The sequence below is a fragment of the Schistocerca serialis genome, chromosome 2 (assembly GCF_023864345.2).
Source record: "Schistocerca serialis cubense isolate TAMUIC-IGC-003099 chromosome 2, iqSchSeri2.2, whole genome shotgun sequence".
Taxonomy (NCBI): domain Eukaryota; kingdom Metazoa; phylum Arthropoda; class Insecta; order Orthoptera; family Acrididae; genus Schistocerca; species Schistocerca serialis.
In genome coordinates, this window is record NC_064639.1 from 329,865,583 (window position 1) to 329,881,695 (window position 16,113).

Consider the following 16,113-nt stretch of genomic DNA (forward strand, 5'->3'; position numbering starts at 1 on the left):
CTTAGCACCTCTAGAATTCGAGTACCTGTCTTGAACGCTGCGATAAAACTTTTGTAGAAACGCATGTAGCCGTTTCTGTTCATTTCTTTCCTACAGTTAATACACACTTACAGATTTGTCTCATTATTGTGTTTATTTAGTTTTCATTCTTTCCGTCACTTCATTAGACGAATGGTTGTCTTGCACATACGCCTGCCACTTTCTTGAAACCTCTTTGGGTCTTCGAGTGACGGTGTTCCTAACAGTAGCTTTCTTTCTGTGTTGCAGGTGGCGAGAAGTGTCGTAGTCACAAGCAGGGAAATTCAGCCTAGCAATTGGTCGACTACACAGTGACGACTCCCGTGAGTATCTTACACACGTTGTCTAGTCATATAAAAGAGAGAACTGTACAAACTCGATTCCATCTGTGCTCTGCTCTGCTAAATGCTAGGCTCCGTCCCAGATCGATTAGCGGCTTTACTGGCACAGCATAAGGCACAGGGAATCGCAAAACCTCGTTTGCAGTATTTCAGAACAGTAAGTGGCCGATATACACAATCTTTGCAGAGCCTCCTCTGGTTTAAACTCAGTCTCATGTGACAGTCACGACAACAGCTCCTATCTACTGACGCGCAGTTTAGTTCGGATGGATGTTCGTTTCATGTAAACAGCCCATAGACGCTATCCGATACCAATCTGCAGACAGGAGCATTATAATATCTGCACACGCGCCAACTCCTTTGATTCCTCTGAGCTTAGCATCAATACAGGGTTAGATAAGTATTTGTATTGAATCCTGATGATCTTCGCATTATTCTTTTGGTAAAGTGCTAGACAGACAGGTTGAGATTGTCTTCCTCTGGGGTACGAATGATTTATAACGTGTGTGTAATGAAGACTGATACAGTCCAGTGTTGTGTTTCTGATCTTATGGATGATTAAAAAGATTAAAATAAGGCAGAAAGTGAAATTCAGTACCAGCACGTAGTCAGTACATCGTGAATAAAACCAAGAAACGCGACGAGGTTAGTGTCCTAGTTGAAGCTACTGATTACCTGAAACACTGTCGTTTGCTCCACTTCATGAGATAATATTAAAAAGTTTACAGCTTGACTCTATCATGGAAAACAGTCAGCAACCAGCAACTCTGTTTCTATTAGTTTAGTCATACTGAGTGTGAAGGGGTGATCTGTAATTACTTTCCTACGAGAAGAAAAACTTCGTAGCCAAGATCGGAATAAAACACTGTACTGAGGATGACCCGTTTCGGTAAAACTATGTTACCATTATGTTACTGTTTCTCTTATTTCTATCCGTCTTCTCAGTCAAATAATGACCAGTACAGTAATTTGTTTCTGCAATCAGGAAAACAAGCGTTTAGTACTACAATAGAATAAATTTTACTGGCAGAAGCTACCCAAAAACACCCGGCCCAGGCACACAAACTAACACTCGTGTTGTGCGAAACCACCGCTCTATTCCAGGGCCGCCCACTATGTACCAAACCACATACAGTGTGGACCGAGGATTAGCCCTGTCGTGGTGGCATTTTTCGTTTCGCACAGCTCCCTTCAGTTCTACAGAATCGTTCTTTCAGCGATGCTTACCGTTCGCTATTTGTTTGCGATATAAAGGAAGCTGACAGCTTCAGTGGCTGTTTGCCCAAAAAACAGTTAGTCTAGGTCTCTGTCGTCACAGGCCTTTGAAAATGAATGGGAATAACAGACGAGAGGGATCAGAATTCTCAGCATCTATTATGGAGTCTCATAATCTACAGGTATTCCAAATTTGCTATGAAAGGACATTATAACACCAAGCAAAAATGATTTAAAGATTTAGTTGCAATGAAAAAGCAAAATATTACAACGATTGACAAACAGGCTTCACTTCAATGGGCTGAACTAAGAGTATTGTGAGTTTAAATATTACTGTAAAGCTTGTTTGTTAAGTCAAAGAGCAGGCCTGGTACGAGCTTTTCGATTTAAAACACGCTATTATTGAATTTGTGAAGGGACAAGCAAAGTAGGAATGAAAATTAGAACATCCAGTATGGACAAAGACGTCCCATTTTAAGTGGACTTGACTGCACCGCATGGTGAGAAGTGGCTTATTTGCGATCTAATGGAGGTGCATTTGAAAAGCAAATCGCGTTGTAGATGGGAAAAATTCTGAAAAACAAGGAATTCCAGTTCCCTAACCTCACAGGCGTTAAAGAAAACGCGAGGTTTGACGAATTCATTGTGACCTTGAAAGAATTACAAAGACAGTTTCTTAAACGGTTTTTTAACTCTGACAATCATAAATCTGTTTTCGAGACCGTTTTCCGTTTCGACTGATAGGGCCCCTGTGCATCTTCAGTTGGAACTGATTCTTCTGTAGTGTAATTCCTATTTTGAAGACAAAACCTTTTATGTTACAACTATCCACGGCATCTACGTTGTTTCCCTCAGGTACAGTTTCCACATCTCCGTAATGAGCTTACAAAAGTGCTATAATATTTCGATCGACATATTTGTGCCAAAGACCTTTTCGATTACGAAATTAAATACGTCAGTCGCAATCCGAGTGTGACAGTCTGTGAAACTGTCGGCGTCTGTCCGTATACCAACAGTTTGCACCAGATAATGACTATATTGCGTCTCCAGCATATCAGAAATAACTAAATAACACTGAAAATTTCGTTTGTGGTCCATGTTTTTGAGAAGTATGCAATATGAAACCAAGTTGTATGCAATCCTACTGCATTTCCATCTGAATACAGTGCATTCGCAGTTTCGCCCGGTTCCTCCTCTTTCTGCTCAGTCTGCGTGGTGTGGAAGTGGGGATGTATGCACGCAGGTTGAGTGCTATGGCACTCATGACAGGACACAAATTCGTAGCCACCCCTGCTTTCTCCTAAAGGGATAGCTACTTCAGCTGCCAGTCTTCTGCTGAACTGAATATTTCGAGTGTGGTCGTTTTATTACATAGCACAGCACCGCAGAGTTTACACACAATAACTCTAGTGAAAGTTCTTAATAATAATGCTTATTTGGTTGTATGTAATTGCGTTAAATTTATGTTGCAAGAGTCAAACCAGGAAAAAAACCTCAATAAAAAGGTATGCTTAAGGCGTTGCAAGAAACGCTTGCTACTTCAATTGCACATTGAAGAGAATAAAGAGGGAGAAGTGAACGTAGCTACAGAATTTTCCTAGGTTTCATTGCTTTGAGGACACATGAGAAATAAAAAAATTGTATTTACATAATATCTACGACACAGGTTGTCAGGGGACAAGTAATCGGCCGGTGTAGCCGAGCGGTTCTAGGCGCTTCAGTCCGGAACCGCGCAACTGCTACGGTCGCATGAATGTGTGTGATGTCCTTAGGTTAGTTAGGTTTAAGTAGTTCTAAGCTCTAGGGGACTGATGACCTCGTACGTTAAGTCCCATAGTGCTCAGATCCATTTTTTCAGGGGACAAGTAGTAAGCTACGATGTCTGGAACACCTAGTTGTTTGTCTTCTTTTACGAAATTTCTTTCTGGCGCTGTGTAGTCAGAGTTTTACATAGATTGACCCTTTGTTTATATGATTACTTCTTTTTCGTATTACTGGTTGCACCGACAACTTGTTAGTACCATCTTTTGCAAACTCACTAACTGTTGCCTACAAGTACTGTGAGACATGCGTTTGTAGATCTCAACTGTTGAAGTGCAGCTCCTCTATTGCGCGAATGCTGTTCAAAAGAGAGACCCTGGCATTACTTTCTCAAGTTTTAAAATATGGGCCATGTTATTTTGTCTACACTTTCACAGACATTTTTTATACATTAATACAGAATAAAAATTAGACGTTTGAAAATATAAAAAATTAAAACTAAAATAACAGAAATCTTTGCTAAATTTAGAAAACATAACATATTGTCAACTCTTGCAGCAGAACCTAATAAATAATAGAGGCATTAGATGTTGTAATCGAAAACTATGTAGCGTTTCTTACACAGAAATTTTATACAGTTAAGTTTTATCATCTGCTGGGATGTTCCTCTTCACAAATCTTTAGTCACACAGTAGTGAGAATACAATAAGTTTCTGAGTTCATGGATCTTACCACTAAGAAAACATATACTAATAGATTTCCATACTTGAGCAGTGGAATGTCGTTCATTCTGACCAGATATTGAAAGATATTTAACACATAATGGTTTGAAGGAAAGGAAGACTGGAAAATCTGTGTTTTACAATGCATTTTCCAAATGAATAAAGAATATTTTCTTTATGCCGAGTTATTCACAGCATAGAAAAGAATACTTACAAAAAATAAAGTCTTGTACATTTTCATCATAATGCACTGAAGACTTGAAGTAGGGTTACTTGTTACTTTTGCATAATTATTATACATTTGTAACAAAAACTAAAGATCTGCAATATTCTGATATAGCGGACTGGTACTTTAATTTTATGCTTGCTACCAAGCAATATTCAGAAATTATACACTCCGACTCAAAGATTATCTGGAGTCATATTTCCTATGTTGATAACACCTGAAAAACGAAACAATTTAGAATAGAAGAGGTTGAGAGAAACAGCCAACAAGTTGAAAACCAAAGGTTTTTTTAGGCCTGGATCTAGGTTTCGACATTTGTAAAACTATCTTCTTCAGAAGGAAAGGGCCTTGCTACATCACATGGTGATAAACTACATTGTCTAAAGCCGAGTGGCTCTTCTCATATATACAATTGATGTAAAAACCAGAAACATGACATGCCATAGCTTAAGACAGCAACCAGATTACATTCAGCATACGTCATGTTTAAGATTGTGAATTCAAAATAGGGTTCCAAGGAGGAATTACCACTTTTAGAAACGTTGAAACAGTAATAGAAATGGAGTTGAGGGCATGAAAACTGGCAAGGAAAGACACGAAGGATGCTGATAATAAGCAAGCTGTAACAGGCCAAGAACACATAAATAAAATTTTTATGTTTGGGCCCTATCAAGGTAATGGGATTATCAGTATGCTAATGAAATAATATACTTACCATTACTCCAGTTAGGTTACGGTTTTATACTGTAGAGAAGGTCGTCTGCTGTATGCTTGGTTGCATACTGCATATTCATTCAACAGGGCAGGTGAACGTGAGCTAAAATGAGAACTTTCCAACTGACAACCAGGACAGATCACATGCAGCTGTTCCAAATCTTTCAAAATCTGCTGGTAAGCCAGCTATCTGGACAACGACTTTCGAGACACATGACTGCATACATTACTCAAATAGTTTAAGCTAATATGAAGAACTGCCCAATATTGAAAACAACAGAACTTGCAACGCTTTCTGAAACATTGATCCAGAAAAGACAAGACGGCGCTGTCACATACTGAAAATATGTTATTTCCGGTTTTCTCGGCGTATTTCCGCTGTGAAACCTTCTCTGGTTATAAGACGAGTGGCGTCGTCGTCTTGTTGCAACGTTTAAATGGTTTCTGTAGCCATCGTATTCGGGCGTAGTGTCGGGATGCAGGTCGCATATAGCCGTACCTATCCTTCGTCCAAGATGCAGGAGGCTAAGCAAAAGGCTACCATTCGAACTCTAATCTTCTCTGGTTGATGATAATAGGCCTCTCTTGATGGGTTGTCCTGATGTTGTACTGGCGTAGAATTAAACCATGGCAGCTGGCAAGCTAGCCGTGAGATTTCCTTCACCTTCATCAGGTTGTTGCTCACTGGCTGGTATCCTCAGGGGAAGCCCTCTTCCTTCCTGACCGATATTCCTCCTTCCGCCACCTCTCTGAGACACAAAAAAAAATATGTTCCGAGTCGTCGGGGGTGAATACAGGATTGGCGTTTATGATCCTGAGTTCCTTCTTCAATATGGCATCTATCCCGATGTCGCGAATATAGCGGAGGTCACGTGGTTTGTGCGGAAGGGTAGGTTTAGGAATGTGTGTAAGGGCAAAGGTATAGGGGTACTGTGTCTTTTGAAGAATTATTTTACAGTGAAAACATATATAGATAAAGTTAACTGAATCTCCCGTCAGTACTTGACAGAAACTGACAACAACATAACACAGGAAACATTTTCTTGATATCCTGCAAAATATTATTTGTACGGACAGTAATCGGCTTCCAGCTTCTTAGACCATCGGACCATTATCAGGGGACAAATGAATGTCGCGAATCAATTTATCTCTGGTTACAACATTCGTATGTCACCTGACGATGGCCTAAAGTAGTTGGAGGCCGGTTATTGTCCAGGCAAATAATATTTTGCAGAACATCATGAAAGTGTTCCCAATTTTAACATAATTTGTGAATAAATAACCCAAAATCAGTTCAGTACTATATAAAAGATAGGTTCTCGAAGTGAAATGATTCCCACTTGTGTAATTTTGTGGTTTAATAATCGAGATAGTATGAGCCGTGACGACAGCAAGCGAAGCGGTTATGCGCTGTTTTGAAATGGTGATGAGAGGACGTTTTTCAGACTGGTAGTAACTGTTTCTGCGCTCATAGTTTCATTTTCCTCAGAATACATCAAGAGAGTTGTGGGCGATCAGTGGTAACAAAAGTAGAAGGTAAGAACGTCATATGTAGTGACACTTGTGAAGCAGTCCATTATGCGTACAAGAAAGAGGAGTGAAAAGCTCTGCCACATTCTGCTGAAACTACAGGTATAGTTGTGAGTAGCGAAGAATGGTTGCAGCTGGGGTGGCCAAGAATTCAGCAAGCGAACCGAGCTGCTGCATGCATGCATAGCTCTCTCGCTTGGCTGAACACTTCGTCCACCGCCAATAACAATAGCGAAAGAATGCCTGGGACGAGATCACATAATTAACACATTGATACGAACTTTTATAAATTTTAGAAATGCTTCAGAAGCAATTCAGTCCCAAATCTCGCATCAACCTCCTTCGTGGTAATTAAAATGGCTTCTTAGGGTAATGTTGATATTGGTGCGCCTGCAGTTCCCTCGGAAAGAGGAAATCACTAACTGGCGTTCATGAAGAGGTAAACCGTTTCCTAAAGTTACCTACAATGTAGAACAGTACTATCTTGTCTAAATAAACAAGTAAAAATCCTAAACGTTTGAAATTGATGCTGTACTTGCAAATTAAGCGCCCAGTAACTAGCGTATCTCCTTACCAATTAACTGCAAGTGCAGTCCATCTAATTTAGTAAAAGAAGTATGTTACATTCATATTGCATGGTGAAACTGAAATTGAGGAGAAATTCCGTGCAATAAGTCACCACGAGTGAGGTTCATGTTGTAGCATTTACGATAGTTCCTGGTTAACATTAATTATGTTTTAGCACCGTTTTTGACAGTGTGAGCATCGTCATCTTGACGTGTTTCAATTGAATATTTGATTGTATAATTTAAGGTTTTTAAAATAATGACATACCAGTTAAGTGAGATCAGAAATATCTACCTAAAGTAACGTATGTATGGCCCGCCCGGTTAGCCGTGAAGCCTGCCACACTGCTTTCCGGACGGGAAGGCGTGCCGGTCCCCGGCACGAATTCCCCCGGAGGTTTAGTGTCGAGGTCCAGGGTGCCGGCCAGTCAGTGGATGGTTCTTAGGCGGTTTTCCATCTGCCTCGGCGAATGCGGCTGGTTGCCCTTATTCCGCCTCAGTTACACTATGTCGGCGATTGCTGCGGAAACACTGTCTCCACATACCTGTACACCATAATTACTCTAACACGCATACATTTGGGGTTACACTCGTCTGGTATGAGCCGTTCCCAGGCGAGGAAGGTGGGGGCTGAACGGCACAATAACCCTGGGCTCGGTGTGGGGTGGCAGTGGGGTGAGTGGACTGCTGTAGCCTGTTGTGGGGTTGTGAATCACTGATGGCTACGGCGGGAATGAAGCCTCTCCGTCGCTTCTGGGTCCCCAGTTACATACAACACAATACAACAACAACGTATGTATGTGTGGAGGTAGATAATAACAGTGTCGCAAGTGGGATGAACAGGAGCCTAAGTTAGTCTGGTTGGAAATATAACTGCGTGTGTTTACTGTACTTACCGTGAATTGTGGTTTTCGACTGTATTGAAGTACTAATTTTTCTGAAGTGCGATTTTCAGACAGACAAAAATTGCGAATGACGCCAAGGACTGCTTTCCCTCTTTCTTACATGATGTACTGCGAACTATGGATAAAGTGTCATCGGCATTGCCGCAGTGGTATCGGAAGGTCCCAACAGATATTTGAAGTTAAATGCTGTCTGGTGTGGCTAGCACTTGGTAGCGTGACCATCCCTGTCTGCCGAACGCACTTGGCATGCGGGGTGCACTCAGCCCTCGTGAGGCCAACTGAGGAGTTTGTTCACAAGTAGCGGCTCCGGTTACGAAAGGTGACAACGGCCAGGAGAGTGGTGTGCTGGCCACTAACTATGCCTATCAGTAGTTACTGACCTCAGTAGTTAGAATCTTTTATTTGGCTGGCAGTATTGGCGCTCGCTATATTGCAGTAGTTCGAGTAACGAAGATTTTTGTAAGGTAAGTGATTCATGAAAGGTATAGGCTATTGTTAGTCAGAGCCATTCTTTTGTAGGGATTATTAAAAGTCAGATTGCGTTGCGCTAAAAATATTGTGTGTCAGTTTAGTGATGATCAGAATAAGTAAAGAGAAAAATGTCTGAGTACGTTCAGTTTTGCTCAGCTGTTTGAAAATCAAATAACGTAAGGTGTTTACCAGCACAATCATTCATAAATTTTTCGAAGGGGATGTTTCAACGGCGTCCCACCGCACACTGTAAACGGCGGTACGAACATATGGATTAGATTCACAGATACGTGAGGTGCTCGGAGACTTCTTAAGCAATAGAACACAGTACGTTGTCCTCGACGGTGAGTATTTATCAGAGACAAGGGTATCACTAGGAGTTGCCTATGGAGAGGTGAGACGCCCGAAGTTATTTTCTGTATTACATATAAATGGTCCGACGGGAGTGGTGGGCGGCAAACTGTGGCCGTTTGCTGATGGTGTATTGGAAAGTGTCAAAGTTAAGTGGCTGTAGGAAGATAAGAGACACTTCCCAGACAAAATTTCAAGTTGATGTGATGAACGACAGCCAGTTCTAAATGTTGAAAAATGTAAGTTAATGAGGATGAGTAGGAAAAACCAATTTGTAGTGTTAGGATACACCACTTACAGTGCCCTGCTTGACACAGTCATATCGTTTAAATACGTCAGCGTAACGCTGCAAATCGACATGAAATGGAACGACCATGTGAGGATTATGGTAGGGAAGACGGATGGTCGACTTCAGGGTATTGGGAGAATTTTAGGAAGGTGTGGTTCCTCCGTAAAGGATACCGCATTTAGGATGCTAGCGTGACCTTGAATGCTGGTTGTTTGTATCCGCACCTGGTCGTATTGCAGGGACACTTCAAAGCAGTTCAATCAGTTCAAAGGCGGGCAGCTGGATTTGTTACAGGTATGTCGAACAAGTAAGTACCACGGAGATGTTTTGGGAACTCAAATGGGAATTCCCAGAGGGAAAGCGAAGTTTTTTCGAAGAGAACTATTGAGAAAAACTAGAGAACCAGCACTTGAAGCTGATACTCACGTCAACAAACATTTCGCGTAACGACAGCGAAGATAGGAGAAATTATTGCTCATACAGGGGCTTACAGACAGTCATTTCTTCCTCGATCTGTTTGCGAGTGGAACAAGCTAGAAAATGACTAGTAGTACTACAGGGTACCCTTCGCCACGCACCCTATGGTGGCTTGCGGTTTGTCTATTTTGATGCAGATGTAGAATTTGGTGGAAGATAAATTTTTTTGGAGTTGCAGAAGTGTGGCCTATTGTGTGAGCTTTTATGCTAGGATAGCAGCGATACACTCGTTGTCCTACTTACATCAATAAATTTGTTTCAACTATGACGGTCGTAGAGCATTGTGAACTAAAACAAATTGCACATAACTCGCTGGATAAGGACAAAGCAACAAAGCGAAAATCCCCATTAATGTACGAGTACGTAATAAATACCCAATCTTTGGAAGCGGTAACATCCGTCAAGTATCTGGGTGTGACTATTGGAAATGATCTTAAACGGAATGATCAGATTACACAAGTAACGGGTAAGGCGAACTCTAGATTGCGATTTATTGGTAGAATCCTGAAGCTATGCAGTCCTTCAACAAAGGAAACTGCCTACAATACGTTAGTTCGTCCGGAGTATTGTTGTCTGTATGGGACGCTTACCTGTAAGGTCTGACTGAAGAGACTGAGAAGGTCCAAAGAAGAAGAGCGCAAAGATTCGTGACTGGTACATTTAGCCATCGCGAGAGCGTTACAAATCTCATAGAAACTTTGAAGTAGGACACACTTGCAGATAGACGACGCACTAAACGGAAGGGCCTGCTCACTAAATTCTATAATCCGATCTTCGCCGAGGATGTAGAGATAACGTAGGATCCAGCCTGAAACTGATTGCTGATGACTGTGTTACTTCCGGAGAAGTTTCGTTGTTGATAATGGGGTAGAATTTCTATTTGGTTTGTCGAATGATAGCATGATTTCAATGAGAACAGGTGTAATTTAATGAGGATTGGTAGGAGATACAGTTCTGTGATTTTCTGTTTGTGTTAATACTATGCATTCAAATCGCGCAATGATCACCATTCAAAGATTAGGGAAATTAGAGCTCATACTGAGGCGTTCAGACAGTCATTTTTCCCTCGTGCGATCCGCGAGTGGAACAGAGGGGGGGGGGGGGGGGGGGATGACTTAGGCGCGAATAGTACCCTATGCCACACACCGCTTGGTGCTTAGCGGAGTATATATGTAGATGTAGAAGGATGTGCATGGTACGACGTTTAACCCTCAACTACCAGAAAGTTTTTGTCTCACTGAATACCACAGGTGTCATCTAGACCCAAGTAATTCACACCAGATATATTGACTATTTTAATGAACTAACATAAAAACTTTACAGTTATTGAATGTAACAGTATTGATTCTATTTTAATAAATATTACGTTCAAGAAACAAAGAGAAATTACGACTGGATTCATACAGTGGTACTCAGTGCAAACACAATAAATTTTAATGTTTTGCTGAAGCCTGCCTTCATATGAACTGTACCCAAATGGAACACTTGTTGGTATCGGTTTGTTCGCAAGTGCATATCTGCAGTTTAAATTTTGACGCACTCTTTTATAAAACGTTTATGTCGTATCGGGAAGCCATTAGTTTCCGGACCTACGTTTATGACAATTATTTGCTTGTTTCTTTGCCCTCTGCCCGACGCTTTAGTTTGTAACAGACAAACACGCTGTATAAGGGGAGTTACGTGCCAAGCATAGGACAATTTCCACCGTAATACGCTTCCGAACAAAACTTTCCTAGAATCTCAGAAAATTAAAATCATACGAAAACTCTCTGAACCGATCAAAAGCTTCTATTCGTTCATTCGCCAACCAGTCTTGTGCGGAAATACAAGACAACTGAAAGAAGGCCGAAGCTTTAAATCTTGCACTTAAAAATGACATATCACTCTCAGATGGAAGACTCAGAGATAAACGCACCTAGTGCTGAAAAGCAGCTGAATTAGCTGAAAACGAATAAGACGCCAGCGCCTGGTGGAATTCAAATTCGGTTAAGCTGAGACTACGCTCAGGCGTTGGCCTCTTCCTTAGCCCGCATTTATCGTGAATCTCTCCCACAGCGAACAGTTCCAGTCGATTAATAAAATGCACGGATGTGCAAAATTATAGATCAAGATCTCTGGTTTCGGTGTATTGTAGATTCCTTGGCCATATTCGAAGCACTGAAGTGCGGTAGTTCTACAAATAAACTATTTTGAGGATAACGTAGGCACCAGCCTAAGACTGGTTGCTGATGACTGTGTTACTTCCGGAAAAATGTCGTTGTTGGTACTGGGGTAGAATTTCTGTTTGGTTTGATGAATGAGAGCATGATTTCAATGAGGGTAGATATAATTTAATGAGGATTGATAGGAGATGTAGTTCTGTGTTATTCTGTTTGTGTTAATACTACGATAATTAACACAGTCACACCGATTAAATACTTAGGCATGAGGTTGCCAAGCAACATGAAAAGAAGAACAAACAAATGAAATTATTTGGAAAGGCAGCGGCCGATAACGATTTGTAGGAGACTTATAAAAATTTGTAGCGCACCTATAAAAGAAACGTGTAAAAATGACTGTGTAACTTTATTTTTAACATTGCTCTAGAGTCTGCAGTTCCGAAAAGGTCATAATGAAGACAGGCATCGAAGATATTCCGAGGCGCGTTACTAAACTGTTCATCACGGAGTTTAGAGGGGAGCGTTATTAAAGACCTTTAGAGAAATAGCATTTTCAACAGACATCAAATTGTTTCCATCGTTCATCTCACGTAAAGATAAACCGACAAATTAGTATCAGGGCTCATACATAGAGAATATTTTACCTCTCATTCAGTTAGGATCAGATCTGGGAAAGGAAAGGCTACCAATAGTGTGAGATACTCTCTGCCACTGTGTCACCCAGAGCATATACACTCCTGGAAATTGAAATAAGAACACCGTGAATTCATTGTCCCAGGAAGGGGAAACTTTATTGACACATTCCTGGGGTCAGATACATCACATGATCACACTGACAGAACCACAGGCACATAGACACAGGCAACAGAGCATGCACAAAGTCGGCACTAGTACAGTGTATATCCACCTTTCGCAGCAATGCAGGCTGCTATTCTCCCATGGAGACGATCGTAGAGATGCTGGATGTAGTCCTGTGGAACGGCTTGCCATGCCATTTCCACCTGGCGCCTCAGTTGGGCCAGCGTTCGTGCTGGACGTGCAGACCGCGTGAGACGACGCTTCATCCAGTCCCAAACATGCTCAATGGGGGACAGATCCGGAGATCTTGCTGGCCAGGGTAGTTGACTTACACCTTCTAGAGCACGTTGGGTGGCACGGGATACATGCGGACGTGCATTGTCCTGTTGGAACAGCAAGTTCCCTTGCCGGTCTAGGAATGGTAGAACGATGGGTTCGATGACGGTTTGGATGTACCGTGCACTATTCAGTGTCCCCTCGACGATCACCAGTGGTGTACGGCCAGTGTAGGAGATCGCTCCCCACACCATGATGCCGGGTGTTGGCCCTGTGTGCCTCGGTCGTATGCAGTCCTGATTGTGGCGCTCACCTGCACGGCGCCAAACACGCATACGACCATCATTGGCACCAAGGCAGAAGCGACTCTCATCGCTGAAGACGACACGTCTCCATTCGTCCCTCCATTCACGCCTGTCGCGACACCACTGGAGGCGGGCTGCACGATGTTGGGGCGTGAGCGGAAGACGGCCTAACGGTGTGCGGGACCGTAGCCCAGCTTCATGGAGACGGTTGCGAATGGTCCTCGCCGATACCCCAGGAGCAACAGTGTCCCTAATTTGCTGGGAAGTGGCGGTGCGGTCCCCTACGGCACTACGTAGGATCCTACGGTCTTGGCGTGCATCCGTGCGTCGCTGCGGTCCGGTCCCAGGTCGATGGGCACGTGCACCTTCCGCCGACCACTGTGGAGACCTCACGCCCCACGTGTTGAGCAATTCGGCGGTACGTCCACCCGGCCTCCCGCATGCCCACTATACGCCCTCGCTCAAAGTCCGTCAACTGCATATACGGTTCACGTCCACGCTGTCGCGGCATGCTACCAGTGTTAAAGACTGCGATGGAGCTCCGTATGCCACGGAAAACTGGCTGACACTGACGGCGGCGGTGCACAAATGCTGCGCAGCTAGCGCCATTCGACGGCCAACACCGCGGTTCCTGGTGTGTCCGCTATGCCGTGCGTGTGATCATTGCTTGTACAGTCCTCTCGCAGTGTCCGGAGCAAGTATGGTGGGTCTGACACACCGGTGTCAATGTGTTCTTTTTTACATTTCCAGGAGTGTATGTTGACGTAGAAATATTTCTAATGTGAAAAAACGCCTTCAGCCACAACTTTTAGTGTTTTATTCAGTACACGATGCATTTCGGACCCTGTGGGTCCATTATCAGGTGTAATCCGTGTCAATCCATGTTTTATTTTTTCTCTTGAATTAGGTGACGTGCATATTCCTGTCACTAAAAGGTGACTGAAGACGTCTTTCAACTCTAACCTCGAATGCATTGAATACAGTCACGTATGAAGCTGCGAAATATGGATAAAATTAAATTTCTAATTTTAATTCTGAGCATTGGTCATTGTTCGTAGTGATTTTAGAATTTGGACCACATGAAGCTTCTTTTGACATAGCCTTATTGCTGTGGCTAAATTCTAGGTTCACTAGCGCTGAAACACAGAAGATTTGATCGGATTAAACGTTAAACATTAAATTGTAACTCGTGAATTAAGAAGCTCAGTTTGCAAAAATTATTAACGAGATTTCACCTATAAATACAGTGTTGGTCATTCAAATTAATAACCGATTAGGCAGCGTGCTACACAAGTTAAGGGGCACCAAGAGTACCATTTTCTTGGATTAGCATTTGAACGCATCTTCACAAAGTAGGTGGACAAAACGCCATCTACATTCAGTTGGCAAGGAAATGATACGCAGATTATGAATCTTGTTTGTCATTAAGAAGAGTGTGTTTATCTCATATGAGAAGGAGTAACATCTACCATTTCGTGTTGGAATTTCTTGATATTGTTGCTCGCGTTTGACGGCAGCTCAGCAGGGATTCAACATTTCTGAAACATTAATTACAGGAGTGTGTAACTAACTTCAGGAACATATTGCTGTAATGGCTGGGCAACGTACGGCAGCGAGCTACAGTTATTACTAGGGCACAAATGGTGATCCACAGACTTTTTGGATTCTTCTGGTCAGTTCGTTGATTACAGGGTGAAGTATATAAATATCCCCCTCCTCCCGCCCCATACCCTTCCACCGCCGCCCTTCTGGGCGGTAGGTCGCAAGAGCCTATGTGTAATGGGAAAACATAGCTGTGATTGGGCAAGTAGAATGCTTAGAATATTCCGTTAGAACGACCCTGCACGCTAATGACAAAGATGGCGACCATTACACAGTTTAAAGCCGGTCGTTAGTTCTTGGTACAAATACGCTGTAACAAGTTTGTCGATTCATCAGTAAAGATAGCAAATAATGTCAAATTACTTGCTCTATGTATCTTGAGAGACTTAAAGTAGGATGACTACACAAAAGGGAAAGAAAAACCTAGACTGATGTTCATAGTGAAATGTCCCCTTAGAAAAATTAGTGAATTACTGTGCTGGTAAACCTCTAAGTTATTTGATTTTCAAACAGCTGAGCAAAACTGAACGTACTCAGACGTTTCTCTCTTTGCTTATTCTGATCATCACTAAACTGACACACAATAATGTGTAAATATCTTTACAAAGAAAATGACATATTATTAATGCAGATTATATTTGAGGATAACAGTATTCCTCATCATAGTGAATGTAGCTGAGTATCAGAAAAATTCTACAACATAAGTCTTATCAGATAAACACATAAAGAGAGGAAGAACACAAATACACAAGGTACACAGACACATAGTAGAATAACACAAAAGGACAGGACACAGTTTATTTTCAGTGTGACATTTGGTACTGCAGTCCAACCCAAAACTTCATTTCATAGATGTTTCCTCTTTTTCACCTTTTTTTATACCTTGTCAATGCATTTCTTCCAATTCATCACAACTCATTCTCTTATATAGCCTACTCCCTCTTAAGCCAACTTAAATCTACTGAGCTCAGATGCTAAACAAACGGACGAGGCAATGCAGCAGCACAAAACAATTAACGAAAACAGCAATGAAAAAAATGCAAATTGGCAAAGCAAGCAGCAACAAATATAAATTACCAATATTACAACTAATATAAGGCAATGTGCAGCAAATAAGAAAAATAAATCAGTAGTAAAACTGGCTTAACAAAGTAATACAAAGTGAAATTGAGTAGCACTATGCCTGGCAAACAGCAGCAGCAAATGCTCAAGCAGAAAAAATATTACAGTAAAGATGGCCATGTCTAATATCTACGTCAGAACTTAACACTAGAGTGATGCATCACAATAAATTACTCTATGAAACAAGTTACCCAGTCATTGACAAAATTATGTATGCAATTCCTGTGAAGGGAAATGTCTTTTTGTGCTCCCTCGTTTTTTTGGA

At 41.9% G+C, this 16,113-nt stretch overlaps 1 protein-coding gene across 1 annotated transcript in view; it reads left to right on the plus strand.

Moving 5' to 3' along the window:
- Positions 1–266: 266 nt before the first annotated feature.
- The window catches only part of LOC126457140 (potassium voltage-gated channel protein Shaw-like), a 363,860-nt gene continuing 348,013 nt past the window's right edge, over positions 267–16,113 (plus strand). The window contains exon 1 of the mRNA XM_050093208.1: positions 267–341. The gene's annotated coding sequence lies outside the window, so the exon portion shown is untranslated. The remainder of the gene's footprint in view (positions 342–16,113) is intronic.